Genomic DNA, 25,795 nt, shown 5'->3' on the forward strand with positions numbered 1-25,795 from the left:
CACCAATTGCAGGAAAACAAAAAAAATCAGAGAAATAAAATTGATGACGTGGCAATACAAGAATAGACAGGAGTGTTAGACATGACAAAAACAAAGCAGAAAAGTACGAGTTTGAGCATATGTAAGAGAGTTCTGAAAACAACGAAGAGTTGAGACATATGTACATACATATGTATACATAAATATGTAAGCTATGGAAACAAGTAAAGGTATAAAGGCTGTCATGGAAGTAGCTATAACGTGTACTTTCATGAGTCGCCGCTTTTTTAATATTTACGATTCAATAAATAAAATAAAAATGGTTTTAAGGAGTTAGGTCACTGGCTTATCGAATTAGGGTCTCAAAATATTAATTATGATAACTATCTGCCAAAAATATATTTCTGTTCAATCCGCCGTCATGGGGAAATAGTCGAGTCAGCAAGTCAACGATGGCACCCGGACACTATCATAGGTATCCTGCTAAAATTTGAAATATAATGGGTGATCCAAATAGAGGTACCTTTTCAATAGCTTTTTTGACAGATCACGCATGAGACCTGTCAAGCTGTCATGTCATTTTTGGAAGAGAGTCGATTCAGCGCAAACTCGGATATCGTATGTAACCTAATTAAAAGCGTACAAATACTGCATGTTCAAGAATTGAAGCAGTTCAACAAGAGATCTGACGTTTTCGAGCCAAATTTTGTTCGGCAGTGGGACCACCTCTGTCTCAATGGGTATGTAAACATGGAAAATTGTAACATTTTGGACAAAGAACAACTTAAAAACAGCTTTCATTTCATCTAGAAAAACAATGTTTTGGTGTGGTTTGTGGTTGGTGGAATTATCGGTCCATATTTCTTCAAAAATGATGCCGTCAATGAAGACCGTTATCTCACCTCGATAACAGACTATTTGATGGCTGGAAATGTAGCTAGTGATCAGTAATATTTGTTTTAACAAGGCAGCGCTTCTTCCCACACATCACATCAATCAATGGACTTATTCTAAGAACACTTCGGTGAGCAGGTTATTTCACGATTTGGGCCATTTGATTGGCCACCTTGATCACACCGTTAGACTTTTTTCCTGTGGAGATATGTAAATTGTAAAGGCTATGTGAACAATTCCTTTTCGATTCAGTTTTGGAGTAAAACATCACGCATGTCATTCGTCAGTTTCCAGTCAAAAATCCTTGAAAGAGACATCGAAAATTGAACCAAATGGATAGGATATCTTAGACGAAGCCGCGGCCAAAATTTGAAAGGGATAATCTTCATAAAATAAATGCCCCTAGTGGGTCAGTTCATACTAGATGATTCCCTGCAAACCCAACCAAGCACATAGCAAAACCTTCTTGACCGTCAATCATGGCTAAGCACACACTTTGCGCCGGCTCTTTGGTATTTAAAAATTAGTGTTTTTCCTTGATATTGTCGTATTGCAAGTGAGCCATTTGTTTTCTTTCTCTGAGTACAAAGTCTTTCTGAACATAAAAGCTGTTAATATTTTGTAATTAACCAAGAATTAATATACTCCTTTCTACGAAAAAAGACGACGCCTTGGCGTATTTTAATACAAATATTTATTATCGTTTTCAAAAAGACTACCTCTGAGTCAAAATGCAATCCTTGCACAGGTTATAATGGGACGGCCTTCAATGGCTTCAATACGTTTTAACTTCGCTCAATTTTAATGTCTTCGATATACACAGACGTATTCGTTGAAGCGGATTTTTTTTCGGTTTCGCACCACAAGACGTCAATTTTGGCGATTAAGTTAGCTGGGCGATCACATTCCCCAAAAAGTCAGTCACACAATATTGCTAGCTTCATACCTAAAGAATTAATCAAAATGTGTCGAGTCAAAATAGTGAAGAAATCCTGTGCTGTCTCCAATTTTTCGATGTCAACGGCAGTAACAGAGCTGGAGTTTTCGATGACTTCACAACCTTCACTGAAAGTGTTAAGCCACTTCTAAACAAACATTAACTGACATTTGGACAACAAATTTCACACAAACATAATAAAAGTGGTAAAAAATAGCACTCATTTTATTCGATTTGGGTTTCTACCTTCGGTTTTCGAACTTCAGTTTTCGAATTTCGGTTTTCGAACTTCAGTTTTCAAACTTCAGTTTTCGAACTTCGGTTTTCGAACTTCGGTTTTCGAACTTCGGTTTTTGAATTTCGGTTTTCGAACTTCAGTTTTCAAATTTCAGTTTTCGAACTTCGGTTTTCGGATTTCGAATTTAGGTTTTCGAATTTCTGTTTTCGAACTTCAGTTTTCGAACTTCGGTTTTCGCACTCAGTTTTCAAACTTCGGTTTTTGGGCTTAGTTTAAGTGGACTAATCCTAGTCAATTTTGATCAGATGTTGTCAAGTAGAGGCGAGTACCTCTTAGGCGTTAATACATATAACGGGTGATTTTTTTGAGGTTAGGATATAATATTACGTATATGTATGTGTAATATTTCTTCTTTCATAAAAGTTTTAAGACATCTAACGGTATCATCTAGCCTATAATTTTTCTACAATTATGTCTAAATATTATTTATTTACTCTTAGAGGTCATATAAATTATTAAAAACAAACAAACGCACATATAGTTATGCAATATAAATACAACTGTGAATATTTATGAACATCCACATCCCCTATTCCTTTAAGTTGCGACAAGATAAGCAAAAGTTGCATTTTATTATTACTTGACTGGAACTTAAATATGTAGAATGATTTAAGGCAAAATAGAACAAAATAGAGAGAATAACTGTGAAAATAGATAAATAAATCGCTATGAAAAGCAGGTCAACCAGCAAAGTAGGCAGTAAAAAAGTGTAATCCTTGATGCTGGCGGTCATAAAGCATAATGTACACGTGCAACAACAAATTCACAACAAAAGCGACACTAAAACGCGACAACCAGCAAAGAGAATAGGTAAAAAGGAAAAATAGAAGAAAAAAATAGAAAAAATTCATAGAAAAAAATAGCGAAAAAAGCAGAGAAAAACGAGAAATATGATAAAAATAATAGCAGCGAGTTCCGTTGACAAATTGCGAGGCCGCTGTGGTTACGAACAATGCAAACGAAGCGAAATGTTGTGAGGACAGCTGGCGCATATTTTATTGCGCGTTTATAGGCGCACAAGCGCATGCACGCATACACACACACGCCCATACAACGGAACACAGTAATTTAGTAGAAAAAATCATAGTAAAATATCTAATATGTAATAATAATGTGCAGCTCATAACAATATACAAGAAATGTGCGCTTGATTGTATGTGTGTGACAGAGTATATATATATGTGTGTGTAAAGTTAGTTGTATCTTGCATTCTTCTTCTTCCTTTTTGCACGCATTGCTATACAGTTTATTTTGCAATGAATTTCTGTCAAGTTTATTTGCACGGACATGTGTGTGTGAGTGTGTGTGAAGCTACCAGACGCGCGACAGCTGCCACGCTGACCAACCAAGTTCTCATTATACGCACACACACACACCACAAAAACTTGCTGTAATAACTTCGGGAGTTAATTTTTATACCCTCAACTCATTGTAACAACCAAAAGCAAATGTCGGAAATGATCAGCGCTACAAGCTGAGTCCATTTAGCCGTGTCTGTCTATCAGTCCCCCAGTCGATGTATACGCGAATTAGTCCCTTAGTTTTCGAGATGTCTATCTGAAATTTGGCACATATTCTCTTCCCACGAAGAAGTTGCTCATATATCGCAACCACCGATATCGGATCACTATAGCATATAGCTGCCATACAAACTGAACGAACAAAAGCGAGATCTTGTACGGAAAACTTCTTTATTTGAGAAGATATCTTCACGAAATTAGTTACTGAGTATTGCCTGAGGCAATGGTGTAATCTTCAAAGAAATGGTTCAGATCGGACCACTATTGGATATAGCTGCCATACAAACTGGACGATCAGAGGCTAGTCTTTGTATGGAAAACTGTTTTGCTTGACAAGATATGTTCATGAAATTTGGCTCCGAGTATTGCTCAAGACAACAGTATAATACGCGAAGAAATAATTCAGATCGGAGCACTATCTCATATAGCTGCCATACAAACTGAACGATCAAAAGCAAGGCTTTGTATGAAAATATTTTTACTTTGACGAGATATCTGCACAAAATTTGGTGTAGGTTAGTGTTTAAGCTAACGGTACAATCTCTGAAAAAACTGTTCAGATTGGACCACTCTAACATATAGCTGCCATACAAACTGTCCACCAAAATCAAGTTCTTGCATGGAAACTCTTTTACTTGTAACGGGTATTATAGCTTTGACTTGTTTTTTTTTTTTTTTGTGGTAACTTTTTCAGCAAATTTGTGGCATCCACAAGCATTTATTAACTGTACATTACGCTTTCTCTACAACAATGTACTTTCACTCACCCTTTCTCTCTCTCGCTCCCCGTCGCCGCACGCATTTTAGCACCATCAACAGTTTATATTTGAAGTTAAAATTTGTCTTTTGCTTCAAGACAGACAGACATACACACATATGTCTCTCTGTATCTTACTGGCTCCAACTGGCAGCTTTTATAACCCTGCAGTCTAAGCCCGTCTTTGTCTGCCGCAAACATACTTAGTTGCCACAGCGGTCGCCGCAGCAAAGTTTTGTCAAAGAAATTGAAATAAAACTCTGCTTTATGTCTTTAAGAGTCGCAGTTGCAGCCGTTAGCAGTTGTTGTCCGCACAATTTATTGCAATATCCACTACAACAACAATCAAATTTGTAAGTTAAGTTCTTAGCAGCCAGCAGAGGGAGCGTTGACTGGCGATTAGTTTTTGGCTAGAGTTAATTTATTAGCATGTTGAGGGGTAAATGACATCTGCGGATAAAGAGCTGAAAGATAGTCGCATTTTACTGAGCAACTTTTTGCCACAAGCTTTGGCTTCTTTTTGGCAGTTATTGTAGGGGAAATTGTTGAAGTGCAGATAGTTTAGCTGAAATTATTGAATTATTGCGCTTCGGCAGATAAATGGCAAAATCTGGGCGAAAGAAATCTACGAGGAAAGCTCGGAAAGCATATATTATGGAGTAACTTATTTGAAGTAGAATCTTTCTCCTCCTTGGTAGGTTATGTTGGCTTACGTTAAATAACATTAAGAAGCAAATCTTTTGTGATGCCAAAAACTCCTTCAAAATGACATAAAACCCACATGTATCTATAACGAGCCTTTGTCTATTCGCAAATTTGCTTAGACGATTTATTTCAAACCCACTTAGCGGACTGGATATGAGATCCATGGGGTTTCAAGCTGGAGTTCTCATAAAAGAGTCAATGGAAATAGAGTTAGCGAGTCTTTATTTCTCCGTCATCTTCCTAAGAGCTTACTGATTATCTTGCGGCATACGACTGATAAGTGCTTAACCTCATCGCCTAATCATGCCAATATTTCAAGCGGAATTTAATGTCGTATAATACATTCGCAAAGACCACTGTCAAAATTTAACCGAATCGGACTCATAATTTGGTTTTGATAGCGCCTGGAACGGTTGTGAGGGTTTAAGACAATTTTATAAAAAGAATTCGTAGCTAGTCGTTGAGTCGATTACAGCTTTAAAAAGGAAATTCCCTCAGAGAAATACAAATACGATTGAAGGCTCTTCGAATGTGCCTGCTAAAAATTGAGATAACAATTTTCCACGAGTTCGCACTCGGTTTTTTAATGAACAACGCCTCAGTGTCTCGAAACTGGTTAAACTGGAGGATAACGTAAGAAAAATCTACAATCACATATTGAAAGTGAAAGAGAAAGTTGCGATAGAAGATCTCTTCATAGACCGCGTAAAAGATTTGTTAAGAAGAAAGAGTTGACGCGATAGGTTTCCGGTTTCTTACTTCACTCACAGACAAGAACCTCCACAGGATCACTCCTTAGCAAAGTTTTACGTTATATAAACACAATTCGAAGGGGTTTCTGCGTCCTTTCATCGCCGTCGGTTGGAAAGGTAGCGGCCAAAGTTTCGTTTGGGTTTTACAAGGTTTATTCTACATCGAATACCTGGACATGATCAAAACGATCACATGACTCTACTGTGTCGAGCGGCCCGACGTCAGATTGCCAGCAAATGGCTCAATTATGCGAATAAAAAAATTTTATTGTATTGCCGGCCCAGCTATTCAAATACGGCCGCGAAGAATTGATAAGTAGTATGCATCAGCTTCTTTGAAGAATTTGGTTGAACGAAAGCATGCTCGATGACTGGCATTTAGAATCGGGAAAGACCTCTCCGAGCCGTCCGATATCTTCCATCTACATCTGAAGAAAATAATTCGAGCCGCAGATCTACATAGAAAAGGTACAATCTTCTACAACAGTTGACCGGATAAATAAGCGAAGCAAATGAGTCTGGTAGTGGATCTGGTAGTAGAGAAGGATCTGTCTATACTTTGAATTTCCAATTGGCGCCAAACAGCGAAAAGGAAGATGGACTGGCGTGCTGTTGTAAACTCGGCTATAACCGCGTAAGTGGTGTCTACGCAAATAAAGAATAAGATGAAGGCTCTAAACTGTTGCCCCACCGTATTATCAAGGTTCGGTACCGCGCGGCTTCTTTTTATTCCGAAACTTGAAAAATTCATTCGCCGATTCATTTCAATCGTGTGAGACGGTTATCTTTATTCAATTTTTTTTGCGAATGAAATGCTTAGGAACTTTTGTATAAGTGTATAAGGATATTAAAGATAAGGCATAGAAGTTCTGGGTAAAGATTTGACTCTAACTTTCGAGTACTTTCCGTGTCAGAAATAGGTAGTATCATATAGGATGGAAGAAATAGAATATTTGTAGGAGATCGGTTGATCTGTTGGATACATTTTCTTAATATAAACTTTTTTTTAGACAAATCTGACATCTAATATAGTGTAGGAAAATCTCACATATTTTAAAATCCGGTATTCTCAGCCGGTTCAGACTGGATATCGGATGTACAATGGACCGACGAAGTGAAAGAAAGAGTGTGACGAAATAGTAAAGCAGTTGATCAAGATAAGCTTTTTTGAACAACGACAATCGATTCGGAATGGACCCGGTACTTTTTCGGCCAATAATTGTCAACGAGTGCACAAAAACGCTGGCACCAATATTAGACCACTATTCCGTAATTGCACTACTTCTTACTTACGAGCTTTGCATTTTAATATATTCTTACTTTAATTAGAATTTCTGCATACCAGCATATAATGCCGTTACACAACGACTCTGCACATTGTCCTCCGCAGCGACAGAGCAAAGTAATATGCATATGATATTTATGTGCCCGTATATGTGCCGCTTTGCATACACATGTATGTGTGTGTGCGTGTGTGGTAGTCGTCATTATCGACATTTTGCACAATGCGTTTCTGTGTCGTGTCAAATGTGCAGTCATGGCTCTATGCTCTTTTAACTTTTGGCTTTCATACTCATGCCCATGCCACAGCGCAGACGCGCCCACTTGCAGCTCGTGCTTACACGCCAACTCGGCAAGTTTACTCGAGCTGGCTGCGTCCTCATTGCGTTGCCTTTCTGTGCTGATTTTATTTTCAATTTTTTTTTTTGCTCTTTTGCAACTTTTTTTTTTGTTGTTTTCATCCTGTTTGCTGTTCACACCGTAATTCAAGTCAAACGTTTGTTGGTTGCATGACACACTTGGCAGCCGCTGCCTGCTGGCTGCTGGCTGAGTTCGCCTGCTTGCGCCGTCATTCATGCTACATAGACAATATTTTAATTTGCCCCTGCCCTTTTCATTTCCGTTCACATACTTTTTTGTTGTTGTTTGGCGGTTGTTTGTGTGCTTTCACTTCGCTTTCTTTCTCTATCGCTTCGTTGCCGTTTTTAACGCATTTTGAGTAGTTTTTTATTGTTATTGTTGTTGTTGCTGTTGTTGTGGTTGGCATTATGCGTTTGTCGTTTTCTTGCTGCAGCCGCCGCCCATTCGGGCCTTGTTCCTTAATTTGTTCGCCGCAACGAATGGGGTCACGCGGGCTCAGCATTTGTGGATTATGCTTTATTTTATCCTCATTTTATTGTTATTATTGCTCTTTTTTTTAATTAGCACGCAAAAATTTTGGCAAGGCTGCCACTGTGGTTGCTTGCCAGTGTATACTATGTAAAAATTTACATACAAATTTGTAAGCGGAAGGAAGCATTGGTGGTAAAAAATCCATATTCGAGTAGGCGTGTGGATCTTGGATGAACAACTTGCGTATAATTCATGAAAGTATATGATTATGTATGTTTATATAATGCTTAAGTTGACTACTGTTATATCCTTTAGCGAGCACGAACCAAAGACTTTGAGGAAATATGCCGGAACTCAAATAGCAAGTGAAAGCAAAGATTAATAATGACAAGAAGTATTTCATAGAGCTTCTGAGACCGCTATTGCCTAATGAGAATTATAGTAGAAACTTCTTCCTAGATACATAGATTATAAATTGATTAAGCGCTTTGAGCCTGAAAATAACTCAGTTTTGTCAAAGCCGAATATTTAAGGAGAAAGAACCTGGATGTTCTCCCCTCACCTCATCTTCATGTCCTGTCCGGTCGAGATCTTTCAACCTACAGCAGTGTGGTAGTCGTTCCTTTTCGCTGTTTAGCGCCAATTGGAGATTCCAAGTCTAACCAAGTGTAACGAAGTCCCTCTCCTGGTCTTTCTAACGTAGTGGAGATCTTCCTCTGCTTCCTTCGGCAGGTACTGCGTTAAATACTGCTGGTTCCCAGATAGACGAAATTTTCAAGTGATTACATGTATTATATTCTGAGTCAAACGGTTCCCAGGTTCAGCGCTAGAACATACGAGGATAATGGAGACCAGCATCGTTAGAAAGACTTAGCCCTGTTACTAGCTCATCGCCTTGGCAGTTTCCAGCCTTTCCACTGTGACAGAGCTCCTTAGAGAACTACACATCTAACATTTACACTAAATTTCTATCCATCCGTATAAAAACTCACTGCACCTCTTCTTTAACCTAGTCCACATGTTCCTCGTTTGTAGGTGCGCAGAGAAGCAGCCACCAGGAATAAATTCTAGGAGGCAATAGTCCAATATGCTTAGCCAGACTTTTTAGACTTATGATCAAGTCTGCCAAGGACATACTTTTCTGGAAGTATTTTTCTTTTATTTGTTCTAAGCGGTCGGAGAAATTCTCTGTTGGTGAAAAGCGCTGTGAACCTTTTCACGGATGGATCGAAGCTAAGAAGGAAGTTTGGATGGGAGTTTTCTGTAAGGATCTATCCATCAAACTTTGATTTAGGTTACCGAACCACTGTAGTCTTTTTCAGGCAGAAGTGTCGGCTATCAAGGTGATGGTAGAAGTACTGCTACGAAGTGCATCTTCTTTTAGGGTGGTGATCATTCACTTCGACAACGGAGAAGAACCTAGTTAGATGTCTATGGTCTTGCCAGCACTGGAATGCTAACAGGCTCTACTCGTTCGACCACCAGAAAGTGATACTAGTCGTCTCAACAAATTTGTGATAAGCTCAAAGTGCTTTGTCAATCTCAAAAGTAACTCAAAATCCTGTATATAGCAGTTATAGATACCACAACGGACCGACGTTCTAAGCTGTCTAAGTGAGATCCCTCTTAGGATCGTCCACTTAACCTAACCTATGTTGAAAAATATTTGCATTTGATCTAACTTTTTAACTCTCTCTCTCTTTCTCCAGGTTAACAAAGTTGTACCGAGCTTATTCCTATTCTTCTTGGCTCAGGATGGCTACCTATATCACCAATTTCCGTCGAAAAACATCGTTACCGGGCAAGATGACGGTACCAGGCAAGGTCTTATTAATAATCACGAAATAGGAAACCTTATGACCCACATTGCCGTTCATTCATTCATATCTAGAATAAAGCTTCACCTCGATTTTTTAAAATAAACTCTGGGAAAATTTAGTCTGAGTTTTAAATATGGGCCCAGCTAATATAGTCAAACTGTCACAGATCGAATTCCTATTGGAAAAAAGGAGTCGTGGAACTGTGGAACTTGCATTATAAAGGTAAAAAATTTAGTTATGTCGATGTTACGCTTGATCCAGCTTAAAAAACTGGCTAGATGTAGCAGAAAACTGTTCTTGGTTCAACTATTGTACAATCCAACACATAAGCCACTCTATCGTCGTCATGCGCAAGCAGTTTTAATAGATCAGTCCGGGTCAAATTTGATCACATTGTATTAAAACGAAAAATAAGACAAAAACGCCAAATTATATTAAATTTCAAAACAAAATAAATTAGAAATCCGAAAATATATACTAAACCATCACACTCTAACCCCCAGAAACCAATTTAAAATAGATTTTACAACCCCATTTTACAATTTCTCCCGCTGATTGTCTTCTAAACCCAAGCAGCTTTCGGAAATACAATAAAGACTTAAGTATTATCTCTATATACATACAAACAAACGAACACACACCGTTAAACCACAAGTGCGCATTAAAGCACATACATACAGACGGACAGATTAAAATTGCGTGCAGCACCACAAATACAAAAACAATTGCAAACATACAAACAAAAGCTCCGGGTGCGAGCTGATGGCAGGTAACAAAGCGATAATCTCCGCAATCACAGCGAAAGCAGTGCAAGTAAACAAGGAAAAAGGTAAATGAAAGCTAAAAAAACGGTAAAAAGAAAAGTTGTGTAACGGTAAAAAAAGGATGCCAAAGTAGTTCAACTTGCGTTCAGAGAGGCAAACAGGAAACTAAGAAGATTTCAAAAGGGTTAAGGCTAACCGTAAAGGTTAAGGACTTACAATGCCCTCGACAAACAGCCCCACACCAGCGCCACCACCACCACTGGTGGATCGCACAGCCTAAACTGGTCCCAAATACAGTTAGCTCTATAATTTTCGACAGGCCGAGCAATTAGGTGACACACATACCTGCAAAGACAACTCGAGTGTATGTGTGTTTGTTGGAGCGTTACCGCAAATAAAGAACGAGTTGCCCGCTCGCACAGATAGCGCCAGTGTTGCCAATGCGGCTGATTCTCGCTTTTCTGCGCCTTTGTTTGCCACCACCACACAACTACAACTACCAGCACCAGTACCGTTATAATGTGCTATATCCATGCAGGCTTTTGTGTGCGGGCCACTGCTGGCCGCGAGCCACTCGAGCGGATATTTGTTCACTGCAGTTGCGGTTTTAGAAGTGCGCGTGTGGGTGTGGGTGGCGCGCGGAAGCATGTGTTGGTGAGGTGGGTCGCTTTGTGTACAATTTGGGCTGTTGGGTGTTCAGTTAGTTGTGGCATTGCATTGGCAACTTTTACAGCTTTTGTCTCTTTATTACTGTTGTTGTTATGTAATTATTTAGTTGCCTACATGAGTCTTGTATGGAATAGTTACATTTTGTCGCAATAGAAATGATGGCAACATATAAAATATTTCCGCTATGTGCTGAAGTTTTTACTAATTGTTATATTGGGAGAAATAGAAATGGCGCTTGTCTCTTTGTATTGCAGATGGGGATTTGAAGACACAGCTATGGCTTATGCTAAGTTTTGTCGACTTTTCGTTATGTTTTGTTTATTCGTAATTTGTCAGATTAAGCACTTCCGCTAAAAAAATTATATAGTGCTGAGTCCGAGCAAGGAATCTGTAGTCTGTTTTACTCCCATATAACTAATAACAGGGTTTTCGAACAGCTGGATGTCTTTACTCCATGTGATGGGTGATTGTATGTAAGGTACCCTAATGAAAACCAGGGAACACTTCTTTAGCTTGTAGCATGATAATTGTTAATACATAGATAAAATAGAGTCGATACTACCCCAACTCCCAGATACTACGTATAATGTTTCGTACTTTCCTTCAAAATACGCCTCAATTTCGACTATCACCTCTCCATTCGATGAAAGTTTCTTTCCAGCGAGCATACTTTTGAAAACAGGAAATACTCGACTGGAAAATACGGTGGACGCGGTAGCAATGCGAGGCTTAATTCTTGGATTTTTAATATCGTTTTCATTGACTTCTGACAATGACATTTTTAGAAAATGCTTTTTCTTCACATGCGGCTGTTTCTCGGCGATTACGAACTTCTATAATGTGCAATAATGCAATGCAAAAGTCGCTCTTAAAAATCCCTCCTTTTTCAAAGTAGTCTGTTTTAAAGTAAAGTTTCAAAGTAGTAGTTTTCCATGCGCGTCTCGAAGTACAGGCACCGTGAGCTCGCCAGTCGACTGCTGCGTTTTTCACGCTTTGGAGCGGATTCATCGCGTGCAGTCCACTCGGCTGACTATCGATCGGACCTCGGATAGAAATATGGAGTGGAGTAAACACTGATCTCGCAAAAGTTGTTCAGCACTGAAACATATTTTTGGTTAAATGGGCACTTTAGTCCACAAAATTCTCGTATTTGGTGTGATTATAATCCACAAGCCATTATTGAGACACTGTTACTCCGTCAAAAAGTCATTGTATGCGGTGCTCTATGGGCAGAGAAAATCATTAATCCATATATTTTCAAAAATGAAGCCAGCCATAATGTTGGAATCATTGGGAAATACTTTGGAGCCTTGATTAATGATCTTTTCGCGCATTAGAGTGTGTTGATGTGGACGATCTCTGCTTCCAACAAGACTTACTGGTTCTAACATGCCACACAGTCAAGGAAACAATCGGTTTAGTGAAGGAAAGTTTATGTGAGTTCATTATCCCGCATCGCTGACCTGTGGCGTGACCTAAAAGATTGTGTAATTTAACACCGCTCGCTATTTTTTGGTTTTCTTGTTTTTGTGAGATTATGTTAACGTTTGGTTATGTTAAGTCGCTTGGCTACACAGATAAATCCGAGACAATTGAGGATTTAAAAGAGAATAACCGGTGTGATGCGGTCCCCAATTGTCATAATATGAATTATGTTCTCATAAATATACAAATAAATTATATCCTGAGCAAGAATATCATAAAACATAAATAAACAAAGAATATAGACTTAGTTTAATGTCGCGTAAAATTTTGCAAAGGATAAACGAATGTTACGCGAAAAGATGCAATAGAAGAAGAACAACAAAAATCTTCCTTAGTGCAGCAATCCTAAGCTTTTCATTAAGTACGTTATAGACATAATCAAAATTAAATGTAAGGGCCTAGAAATCATCAAACTAAAAATATTTGTAGGCTGATAGAAGTCAGTTTGGTTAAGTGAACGCTTACTTATTCATAAGTAGCAGATTACAGATAGAGAAGTGTTTATGTCAATATCTTAATTATAATTAAGTTGTTTACGCATGCATGTGTTGATATAAGCAGGCGGCTAATGACAAGATAATCAGATAAACGAGGCCGATCTGATAAGTTCGCAGCTTCACTGAGCGATAGCGCCACTATCGCAAGTGAAATTTATTATCACGAAATAACCTTTCTTAGACGGTTAGAATGAATCAACATAATCTACTGATCTGTTGGCACATCCGAGACAAAAAAACAGTGGAAAAAGTGAAAGAATGGAAGAACTCGCGAAGTACTCTACAAACCGATTCCAAAGAAGGCGAAGACTAATCTTGCGACAGTAAAGATCATCAACACTGATTTTTGGCGATTAACAATATATAATCTATAGCAAATATCTAATTAAACGGAAAACCATAACACATATATTGAATTTTAGGGCCGATGCGGTTGTAAATTTTTGCTGGGCAGAAACGTTGTTCGAATGAGATAACCAAGGATGGACCGTTGCTGGGTTAAGTGTGTCGAGTTAAAGGAGGCAACGTGGAGAAATAAATCGCTAATTTTTACAAAATTTCCCTTTTTCTTTTAATAATTAACATTTCATTTGAAAAGTTCACGTTTTTTATTTTTTTGGCAAAATTCTTTTATTTTTTTATTTAGCATAGTTTTCTTCAAGAGTAATACGCGGATTAAAGCGACCGTCCAACTTTTCGATACCGTTTGCTTCAAAATATGCTTCGGTTTTGACGACCATCTTTTCATTCAACGAAAATCTCTTTCCACCGAGCGTTCCTTTATTATCTAAGAACAGCAGATAGTCGCCGTAGGATAGATGTGGTGAAAACGTTAGATGCGGAAGCAATTTGCAGCCCACTTCATAGATTTTTGCCATCGTTTACACTGATTTGTGACACGGTGAATTGTCCTGTTGAAACAGCAATTTTTTCTCAAATCTAGTCATTTTTCGACGATCTTGTTTTTCAAACGATTCAATAACCTGACATAATAGTCGGTTTCTCATTCCATAATTTTTCGTGAGTTATATGATATACAGATCCAGTTGATGGCTAAGGGTGGCTGCTATCTCGAACAACTTCACTTTAAGGTCATCCAAAATAATTTTATTGACTGTTTTGTAGTTTTCTCAGTAACAACCTCTTTTGGGCGTCCATTGCATTCTAGACAGCATGTCTTTTAAACCGCATTTTTGGCAGGTTGTTCAAGAGGAACGGGCGCAGATCTAAACTCAAAAATCAGAAGCCTATCTTTCTTGGAGCAAGGAGTGCAAAAATTAAAAATTTTAACAGTTACAGTCCATCGAAGTTTAAATTTTAAGAATCTATTCAATAAAACTCTCCACTTAGGCCTGAAAGTCTTGCTATTGTTTCTATTTTTAAACTATGTTAATATGTCATCACCGGATTGCTTTCCGTCATATAAAAATAAAGCAAATACCTCGTCTGAACAAACTTTCTATTTTCTGTGCAACATGTTGCTGGAGTTCAATTAGCCCGAAACACACTTAAAATTCCATCATCCGAATCAAACTGCTTTACTTGCATGTAAAGCCCAAAAACAAAGTTGATCCGTAGTGCATACAGCAAAATTTCAACATGTTGAGCAACATTCATAATTTTGATATGAGCAACATTCATAATGTTGATCAACTTTCATAATTTGAAAACATGTTGCGGCAACAGTAACTGAGTTTCCTTATCAACTTTCGTACAACATTTGAATGAATTTGCATTATGCGCATGTCCCTTACAATGCTCACCATTCACAAATGCTCTCAGCATCAATTGCTCACCAATTTCGTTTGCAGCTCTCAGCTACTGATAAGGAAGCTTAATAAAGTCACGTGCAATCGAATTCAGTTGGCAGTACAAATAGCGCGCCAGAGATGCCAATAAACTATGGCAACGCAGAACCCTTTACACACACATACGCAAGTCTTCGTATATGTGTATGTAGGTCTGCAGCTATATGTTATATGTATGTGTGCGTACAATAACAATAATAAAAGGCGGCAAAATAAAACTGGCAACACAAAGAGGACTAAGGAAATTGTAATAACAACAACAATAGCTACAAACATACATATATATATACATATATATATATAGTTGTGACTGTAATTTTGTTTGTGTGCATACGCAAGAAGGCTAACTGAGAAACCGTAAAAGCACAAGGTTGCTGCCACAGCGCGCGCTGTGAGCGCCAGCGCGAGGACTTTCGCTCAGCTAAGCATCCTAAAGGGATATACGAGGCTAAACCGTTCGAAACGCCGTTACAGTGGCCATTACCGTTAGCGTTGTTATTGTTTTTGTTGCTATTGTTGTTGTTGTTGCTTTGTTTTTTTTTGTGATACATTGCTTATTGTCGACTAAATTTAGGTTTGCAACATTTCCACAAGCTCTCTTGCCATTGAGCAGTCCAAACGGGATATTTTTATATGCATGTGTGTGTGTCGGTGTATATGTGTTAACAATGCCGACCAGCGCAGCATATTACCGCCTCAAAGCATACAACAGTGCGCTAAGTAATAGCACAAAGCGAGAGAGGGCGCTCAGACCTTCCGTATATGATGAAGGTGCGGCGTGTAGGGGGATTACCGAGGGCCAGTAAAACGCTTGAGGAGCGTTGCGCGCGCCAAAGAAGTAAGGCCGTGGCCATGCTTTGCTGGAAGTTACTCATTGTTGTTGTTATTGTTGTTGTTGTACTATTATTATTGTTTTTGTAGTTGTTGTTTTTTATTGTTTCTTCTTGCTGTTTTTCCTATGGCTTTTTGTTGTTTTTGCTACTGTCTACTTTTGTTGTTATTATTGTTATTGTTGTTGTTGTGTTTACTACTACATCCATTGTGTTGCTGGCCGTGTACGGTTTGTCATAGCAATGGATGCAAGTTGTTGGCGCTGAATCGCGGCAACCATGTGGCTGAGCATCGCCGAGATGTGTGGCATGTGGCAGTTGTAGTTTGACTTCGCACGGGAGCTGTCAGTGGATCTCGATATAACGAATTTGGTCGACCAAAAGTAAGCGCGCTCCTCCCCGCGGGGATGTTTTTAGTGTGAATATAAAAAATTAAAAAAAATAAAATTATATAAAAAAACAACAACAAAAATTTTACTAAATTTATTTGTGTATAACGGAAATACTAGAAAGCGACAAAATATCACAGGAAGGCGGCAAAAGTGTGCGGAAATACGAAAAATATTTGTGAAATTGAGTGCGTCTAACTGTTTGTGTGTTCGCGCTCTATAACAGTAAATGCTTTAACTGCCAAAAAAGTGTTGACGGAAACCAGGTGTGACAGTTGATATTTGAAAATTTAAGCTTTGCAAGGTAATTTGTGGAATGTGTGGAAGTTTTAATAAGCAAAAATGTGTGAGAGACTGAAAGTAATAAATAAATATCAAAAAAATAAAAAAAAAAATACACAAAATATTAAGAAAATGAAAAAATTAACAAATTGATTAAATTAAAAGTTTTTAAAATTGAAAAAAAAATTTTAAAATTGAAAAAAGTTTTAAATAAAAAATAAAAAAAAAATTTTAATTTAAAAATTAAAAAAATTAAATTAAAACTAAAAAAAAATTTAACAAAAAAAATTGAAAAATGTTATAAAACTAATTTAAAAAAACTAAAAAATTAAATAAATTATCTTAATTTTGCAAAATTATATTAGAACATGTGCGAGAGTAACTAAAAGTAATATTTAAAATTTAAAAAAATAAATTAAAAATATTTTCAAAGAAAATTAAAAAAAAAATGAATCAAAAAAATTAAAATTAAAAAAGATGTTAGATTGTCGAAACTAATTAAAAAAAAAAAGTTAGTCTTAATTTTGCAAAATTAAATTTGAAAATTTCCGAAAAATAATTTAATTAATTGAAAATAATTTTTAATAATCACCACCTTATGAATTAAAACAAAAAAAAATATAACAAAATCTCTTTTCTGCCTATATCATCAAGCTTCTAGGGCGTGGCACCTTGCCGATATGTGCGCGCATATGTGTTTATAAATAATCGCCGTTTTTTGTTGTTGTGTTTGAGTGTGCTAAGGCCCCAAGGTCATTGCTGTTAAATAGGCTGGAACAAATCGTTATTTGATGCTTAATCAGTGTGTCACTTAAACAAAAAAGGTTTATGAAAAACAAAAACCAACAACAAAAACAAAACACAGTATACAGTAGCACAAAGGCGCCACTTGCGGCAGATGCGCTGGGAGAAAAATAAAAAATATAATAATTTTCGTTAGACAAAGGCTACAAAGGACTGTGCGCTTGACATATGTGTAAATGAAATGTAATAAAAATAAAAAACTATTGAAGTGTAATTTTCATTGAACAAAAAAATTTATTATTCACACTTTAAAGTGTAATTTGAATAATTGTGACATATTAAATTATTATAAATTTTTCGGTTGATTTTTCATGTGCATTACTCAAACTGCATATGCGTTCTTTTACAAAGACAAAAACATATGAAACTAACGAATTTATTATATTTTGTGTTCCGATCCATTTAGCAATAACTATTCATATATGAAAATTAAGAAATTTTTTTAACGAGTTTATAATCCAATAGGCATAATTTTATTTAAATGTGGGCGTGTCTGCCCCTTATCCGGGTCACATATATGTATATATCACAAGCTATTCACCCAAATTTGCACGCGACGAATACTTTAAACCCCACTTGCGACAGTGTGAAATTAAGTGTAATTGGCTGATAGCCCCGCCCACTCCCCATATAACGGTTTTGTTAAACGATATTAAAAGAGCAATACCATAAATTAATAACTAAATGTCACAGAGACATTTAACAATTTCACAGCTGAGATGATACACGAGAACTTTACAGGCGACGGTATCAAAATTGAACACAGGGTGTGGCACCGCCTACCTTTAGCTAAAATCATATAAATCCGGAACTACCAGACCAATTTCAAGCAAAGTCAATAATTAACATTTCCCTGACATTTCAATATAACAGTGCTAAAATTGGTGAAATTGGACTAAAACAATGCCTACTTTTCATGAATCACACCAGATCTCACCTATAACAAATAATGGTCTTTGTAAATTTACCCTCCATGACAGTTAAGTCTAAATAACTAGAATGGTCCTTTATTTTTATCCTGCTAAGGACTGCCAACTCAGCACAAGGCCTCAAAATTACTTCAGAAAATTTTTTCTGGTGCTACAACAACATCTTAGCAGACTTTATAAAGAAAATATCGGGCAGTGTCTGAGTAGTGTATTTATAAAATTGCTTCAAAATATGTTCTCAAGTATACCTAAGCAATGAAAAAGGTTAACATCATCAGAATAGAGCTTCGTTTAGACGCATTACACTCGATATACCGATTTCCGGCTTTTCTCCTTATTTTAAAATTTTAAAATTAGTCAAGAACTTGACCTAAACTCGTAATCTTATGTAATACTTGATTTTCTCTCACATACTCAATATATTAAATTTAGTCCGTTTAGTTGAATTTGAATCAAATAAGTCCCTTTTGAGTTAACTATCTTCACTTAATTGCAAATATCCCCCACACGAAGCAAAATGTAGTAATGAAACCAAGTAAGCACATCACTTAACATATTAATTTTACTCAACATATTTTGCTACCAAGGCTACTGATTATAGCGACCCAATTTTTCGATATCATTCTTGTAGTACGATTTGTCTTTTTTCAAAATAAGCTTTATTTTTGGCGATCACCTCTTCATTCGACGAAAGCTTCTTCACAGCGAGTATTCTTTTGAGATTTGAGAACAGTACATAGTCACCGAAGGCCAGATCTAAGAATGCGGTGGATGAGACAGCAATTCAAGGCCCAATTCAAGGAGTTTTGCCATCGTTTTCACTGAAATGTGGTATTTTTCGCCGATTTTGTTTTTCAAACGATCCAAATACTTAGTCGCTGAGTTCAGATATTCTTAAATGATATGATGTACACATTCAGTTAATATTTTTAGAATGCCTGCTATCTCGAACAACTTCACTCAGCGGCCATTCAAAATTGTTTTGTGAACTTTTTTGATGTTTTCGTCGGTAACAACCGCTTTTGGGTGTCCACGTCGAAACTTTGCCTTAATGGCTGATTTTCCTTCGGGCAATGTCCGAAAATTTGTCATCAAAAAATGTTTTTTTTCTTCAAAAAGCAATACAGTATCAACACGCGAAATTCCTTTTTAACCAGTTTTTCACAATAATAAAAGTTAAAATCATACACGCGCCTCATAAAGATTAGGGCTAACTGAGAATCATATGTTTTAATAAATAGTACCTCCTTTTATGTCTCAGGCCGGGTACTTTTAACTGAGCTGTTAGCTTAGAGTACGGAAAATCTTTTTAAAAAATTTTTGATTTTTCATGAAAAACTTAAAAAAATAATTTTCATAATTAAAAACTCATACATCTGTTCTTGAAAGCCAATTTTTTTCCAACATAGACCTTTGCCTTATGCGTTAATTAGAAATATAATCCCAAAATTAAGAAACATTTTTGTTATATAAACCGTTAATTGCAATATCTGAAATACAAAATTATATACACACATGCATACTAAGAGAAACACATGCTCAAACACATTATTAAAAACTATCAAAGCTTGGCTTAAGCGATTTGAAATTTCATTTGAATTCTATTATAATATTTCTACTGAATTCGTGACCTGGAAAAACTGCAAATATTTGTAATACTTCACCTCAAAATCACAATGTTATTTGTTTAAAGTGATTAATTTCGAAAGCTGCTGTTTTATGAACTCTACAGACTCTTGCTCCCGCAACAGCAGCCACTCACTCTAATGTATATATAAATCTATTTTTAGCCTTTAAATCAGTGTGTATTTACCGTTGTAAAATTTATTATTTTCATGTGCCTGCTCATCGCATGCTCGCACACAAGTCAACATTGCGGTCATTAGGCGCCTAAAATTGTGCTCATCCTTCCGGCAATGTGTAACTAACACCAGCCCATCGATAATTTGGTGCTGCGCAAGCAAACATGAGCGTGCACATTGTTTACACACAAAGCCAACAACAAAAACGGGGCGTGTTTGTGTGCTAAAATAGCGCATGTGTGTGTGTGTACATAGAGAAAACTGTGATTTTTTGTTGCTTGTTTTGGCGTGTGTGCGCGAAAATTTAAAAAAAAAAATATTTGATGATTTTATCTGAATTTATGGCTTATAACTGATAAGTGTTATTTTTTTTCCACTTTCTGCCAGCACTGCAGTTCTGATGTGAAAATTATGAATAATAATTAATAGGACACTTGCATGTTCATTGCAAGCAGTTAAAAAAATATTTAAAAAAATATGAAAAAAAAAATTAAAAAAATATTTTAAAAAAATTAAAAATATTAAAAAAAAAATTAAAAATATTTGTATTAAAAAAATTACAAATATTTACTAAAAAGTGCGAAGAGTTCAATATTTGTTTAAAAAGTGAAAACCATCAATATGCACGTACATGTAATTAACAAAACTGCCGCAGAAATTCGCTAGAAAGTCAACATGTCGTATACGTAACATATTCGTACAGTTGTTCATCACTAAAACAAATACTATGCAAGTAGAGGACGCTTAAAGTTGGCTAGTTCTAGGGTAAGTAGACTTTATAAAAATTTACAAAAATATTTGTACCGTTAAGTCTCAGTCTCCTTCCCTGCATATCCTGTACTGTTTGAATGCTGGTGTAAGAGCCTAAAAAATGGCGAATTTTGGAAATTAAAAACAAAACTATATTTTCTAGTTGATCCGAGGATATAGCCTTGAGAACTTGTGCGCTTGAGGCTGGCTAGGCTAAGTGTGCCGTCTTTAAACGCGTTTTTTCCGAAACTGTCTTTGAGATACAATTCTTAAAGACGACCATTTAAAAAAAAATGTCGCGAAATTTTCACTGAAATTTTCATTTTTTTGAAAAATTGTTCCCAAAAACCTAATTTCCAGTTATTTTTATTTTCCTTCGTCCAAGTTTGAGGGTTTCAACTAAAATACTTATTTTTTCACTTAAGATGCTCCTGTAAAGAGTCCTGCCATCGTGGCCACATCTTTGTTCGGAGGGGTCACCGGAAATGGTGTCGTAATAGCCGAGTTCAAAATATTTTTTTCCAAAAATTTCAGAATTTTTTTGTTATTAGTACAGGTGAAATTCTAAAAAAATATAATTTTTTATCAGAAAAAAAAATGCTGAAAAAAGCCGTTTTTTACCCGAAAACCCTTAAATGTTATTAAATTCCTTTATCATGTCATTCAGCACGAGGTTTGTTCAAAAATTTTGTATATTTTAAGAAAGTGTTTATTTATTCATGAATATCTATTTTACTCCCTTCAAAGCAATGGTGCTTGAGCAAGGACATGCTGCTGCACAGGTCGATTTTTGTGCTCCCACAAATCCCTGTTAGCAAAACCTTCCCATTTGACCTAACGCAGCGCTATTTTTTCGGTCTTGGCTCATGCGGCAGCTTTTATTGGGATGATTAAGCATTGGTTATCTCGTCATAACCATAAAGCCATGATTCGTTGACCAGTTAAGATCCTCTGGAGCATGCCTGGATCGTTGTGGACTGAGTCCAACATCTCCTGAGAAATGTCAACGAGAGGCTGGCTTTGGCCTAAAGTGAACAATTTTAGCACAAACTTCACATTATATATGTACTTAGCAACATTTTTTTTTTAAATTGGGATTCGACGTTTGGCCAATACTATTTTCTTCACTTCAATAATGTTTCGTGCTTTTTTGACGTATTCCGGCGGATCTTGTCGACGCTCGGAGAACATCTTGTATCACCAATAGACGTTGCTTTTGTTCAAGTCAGATTCACACTATGCCACAGTCAACAGTCGAACAAAGTATTCATAAAAAATTGTATACAGATCCTTTGATTAATTTTTTGAAATAAGCAAAAATCGAAGACGAAATTCAAAATTCGCGATTATTTTTTATAAACTTCGTATTTGCTTAAATTACATGATTGGTTGTTAGAAAATTTGAAAGAGTTTTGTGAAACTTGAGGAAAAAATAACACATTTTTTCATCCAATCTGTACATTTCTTCTTCTCCTTTAATGGCGCAGACACCACTTAAGCGGTAAAAGTAACATATAAATTAAATTTTCACATATGTATGCATATACACTTATAACTTACATATAACGGGTGATTTTTTTGAGGTTAGGATTTTCATGCATTAGTATTTGACAGATCACGTGGGATTTCAGACATGGTGTCAAAGAGAAAGATGCTCAGTATGCTTTGACATTTCATCATGAATAGACTTACTAACGAGCAACGCTTGCAAATCATTGAATTTTATTACCAAAATCAGTGTTCGGTTCGAAATGTGTTTCGCGCTTTACGTCCGATTTATTAAATTAAATTTTGTTCAGCGATGAGGCTCATTTCTGGTTGAATGGCTACGTAAATAAGCAAAATTGCCGCATTTGGGGTGAAGAGCAACCAGAAGCCGTTCAAGAACTGCCCATGCATCCCGAAAAATGCACTGTTTGGTGTGGTTTGTACGCTGGTGGAATCATTGGACCGTATTTTTTTCAAAGATGCTGTTGGACGCAACGTTACGGTGAATGGCGATCGCTATCGTTCGATGCTAACAAACTTTTTGTTGCCAAAAATGGAAGAACTGAACTTGGTTGACATGTGGTTTCAACAAGATGGCGCTACATGCCACACAGCTCGCGATTCTATGGCCATTTTGAGGGAAAACTTCGGACAACAATTCATCTCAAGAAATGGACCCGTAAGTTGGCCACCAAGATCATGCGATTTAACGCCTTTAGACTATTTTTTTGTGGGGCTACGTCAAGTCTAAAGTCTACAGAAATAAGCCAGCAACTATTCCAGCTTTGGAAGACAACATTTCCGAAGAAATTCGGGCTATTCCGGCCGAAATGCTCGAAAAAGTTGCCCAAAATTGGACTTTCCGAATGGACCACCTAAGACGCAGCCGCGGTCAACATTTAAATGAAATTATCTTCAAAAAGTAAATGTCATGAACCAATCTAACGTTTCAAATAAAGAACCGATGAGATTTTGCAAATTTTATGCGTTTTTTTTTAAAAAAAAGTTATCAAGCTCTTAAAAAATCACCCTTTATTTATACGATGTATTCAATGTATTTCATCTTTGAAAATGAAATATAAATTTCAGAACAATGCCGTCTGTTTTCTCTTGCTGGTGTTTGAAGAAGTACATAGATAACAAAGTGCCTATCAAAGCGTTAGCGCGATGTGAAATGAGACTTCAAAGCTTTACTTTCATTTCAGTAGGAAAATAAGAGAAATTGCGAAATTCTATTTTTGTTTACGTGTACTTGTAATCTGCTAATGCCACGCATTCAAAGAAGCAAAGCAGCTTGTGTAACTGACGCAGAGTTGCCAACACATATGACTTAAATGAAAAAAAAAGAAATATTTTTGATAAAAATGAGATGTTTTCTGAAAGCAATAACAGAATATGATTTGCATAATTCTTTTAGTTAGTAAGTTTTAGTTAGTTTGAACCATATTCATTATCTCAGCCGAAATGTAGGCAACATTTCAGTTTCGCTTTAGAAAAACTGTACTTCCAATTGTTGAGCACAAAAATCTGAATCTCTTATTGATATATACTATACATATAAAATTCTAGGTGTTTACATTTTACATTATTTCAGTCTTATTTTGAGGAACATGTTGATTGCACCCGCTGAAAACAACAATTGCAACATACATAGCCAACGTTGCCTACAATTAGGCGCAAATTCGTATTAAACTGAGGTGCCACACCTCTTACTGTAAAAGGTATGAGTCCTCGCTAAGTATTTATGTCAAAAAAAAACCGTTTCTTTCAAAACTTTTTACTAATTTTCATAACAATTTTTAGCTACAAGAAATTCACATGATTTAAGGAAAATTTTGGAAAGAGAAAAGTCTGTATCGACTGTAAAACTCAAAGGTGGCAACTCTGCACAAACACCAAGCAAACGCGCAGTATTTCACTCCATAGAAAACAATGACAAACTTCCATTGCTTTGCTACTGGAGACGCCAGCTGCCTGCTGCCAATAATTTTCGCTTTTTTTCAACGAAATAGACAGGGCAGGTTGGTAATAAGATTGCTCGTACGTATCAAATGATCGAATGCCGGCAACTAAATCTGTACGCAAAAAGACACCTCGACAAAATGAAAACTAACGAAAATAAATGAAATGAAAATAGTGTAAGACGAACAGCGGAGTGAAAGGAGAGCGCACATAACCAGCAAATCAGTGACAACAAAAGATGAACGAAAAAGAATCCCATTCAAACTTATAAACATATACAGTACAGTTAAATGTCGACCTGCCCCGCCCAGCGGCTCAAACGACCATTACAGTTACACCGTTACGTAAGCAGTGTTACGAGGCCTGCTGTAGTGGATTGGTAGCGGGTGGCGACACACAACACGAAGCAGCTTATACGGAGATTGTGTGAAGTGTGCGCACTCGAGATGGAAATTATAGATAAAGTAAATAGTGGAAAAAGGGAAATGAGTAGATGACAGCCCAGAGCTATAAAATATATTATTTTTCTGGTGTATTTTTGTATTCAAACAAAATATGTGCTGGCGCATGGAATAGAAAATGTTCGTACCGTAAACCACAATTATTTGGGAACCAACGCATAGCGGGTATTTAGCAAAAAGTACAACTTTACTATTAAAATGCAAGGGAATTGTTGGCATTCGCAGCACATTTTGGCCTGAGTTTGCTCAATTTTGGGTTTTGGAATGTTTCTAGCACTAAATTAAATACAAATGGAAATTTTTCCATGCAAAAATGTGTTATAGTCTTCAGCCATGCACACAATAGTATTAAGTAGTCAGTAGTCAGTAGAGATTCCATTCTATTTATAGAAGGTCACAATATATGTATGTATTCACAGATTTTTAGGGTTTAATAAATTTACAGGAAACTAACTTAGTTGTGGGATCAAAGAACAGAATTTTAGTCATTTCCTGTTGAAACCCCAGTGGTTATAAAATTTTAAAATATCATATTCTAAATATAATTAAGTTGGATCTCTCATTTGCTTTCAAGTGAACCAGCATAAACACCAATAATCAGCCTTGAAATATAACGCAGAATCACTCTTGCCAACAGGTGCTATTTCGGACTGAGTGAACAATTAACAAGTAACTACCTCTCTCGACGAACAAAGACCAAACTCGACAATTTCCTCATCATATCTGTCCTGCTATATGGTGCGGAGGCATGGACAATAATATCATCTGATGAGTCTTGGAAGTGTTCGAGAGACAGCGGCTGCCCTGGTTAGGTTATGTTGTCTGGATGGAAAGGGAAAGAAACGACTGGGGTCCTGTTGCTAACTTGGCTATAACCTCGTAAGCTCGTAAGTGGTGTCCATATCAGTAAAGAAGAAGAGTAAAAATCTCCCATTTCCAAAACCGTACTAAAGTTTTCGTAACATATTTTTTTTCTGGAGCATTTTAACTCTCTCAACTTCGATCGTGCTACCATTTTCATTTTTGTGTACCAGAAACTCAAAACACTAGTTTTTAAAGCAGGTACGGCTAGAAGGTTCATCGTTCCTAAATTTATTCACA

The sequence above is a fragment of the Bactrocera dorsalis genome, chromosome 5 (genome assembly GCF_023373825.1).
Source record: "Bactrocera dorsalis isolate Fly_Bdor chromosome 5, ASM2337382v1, whole genome shotgun sequence".
NCBI lineage: Eukaryota > Metazoa > Arthropoda > Insecta > Diptera > Tephritidae > Bactrocera > Bactrocera dorsalis.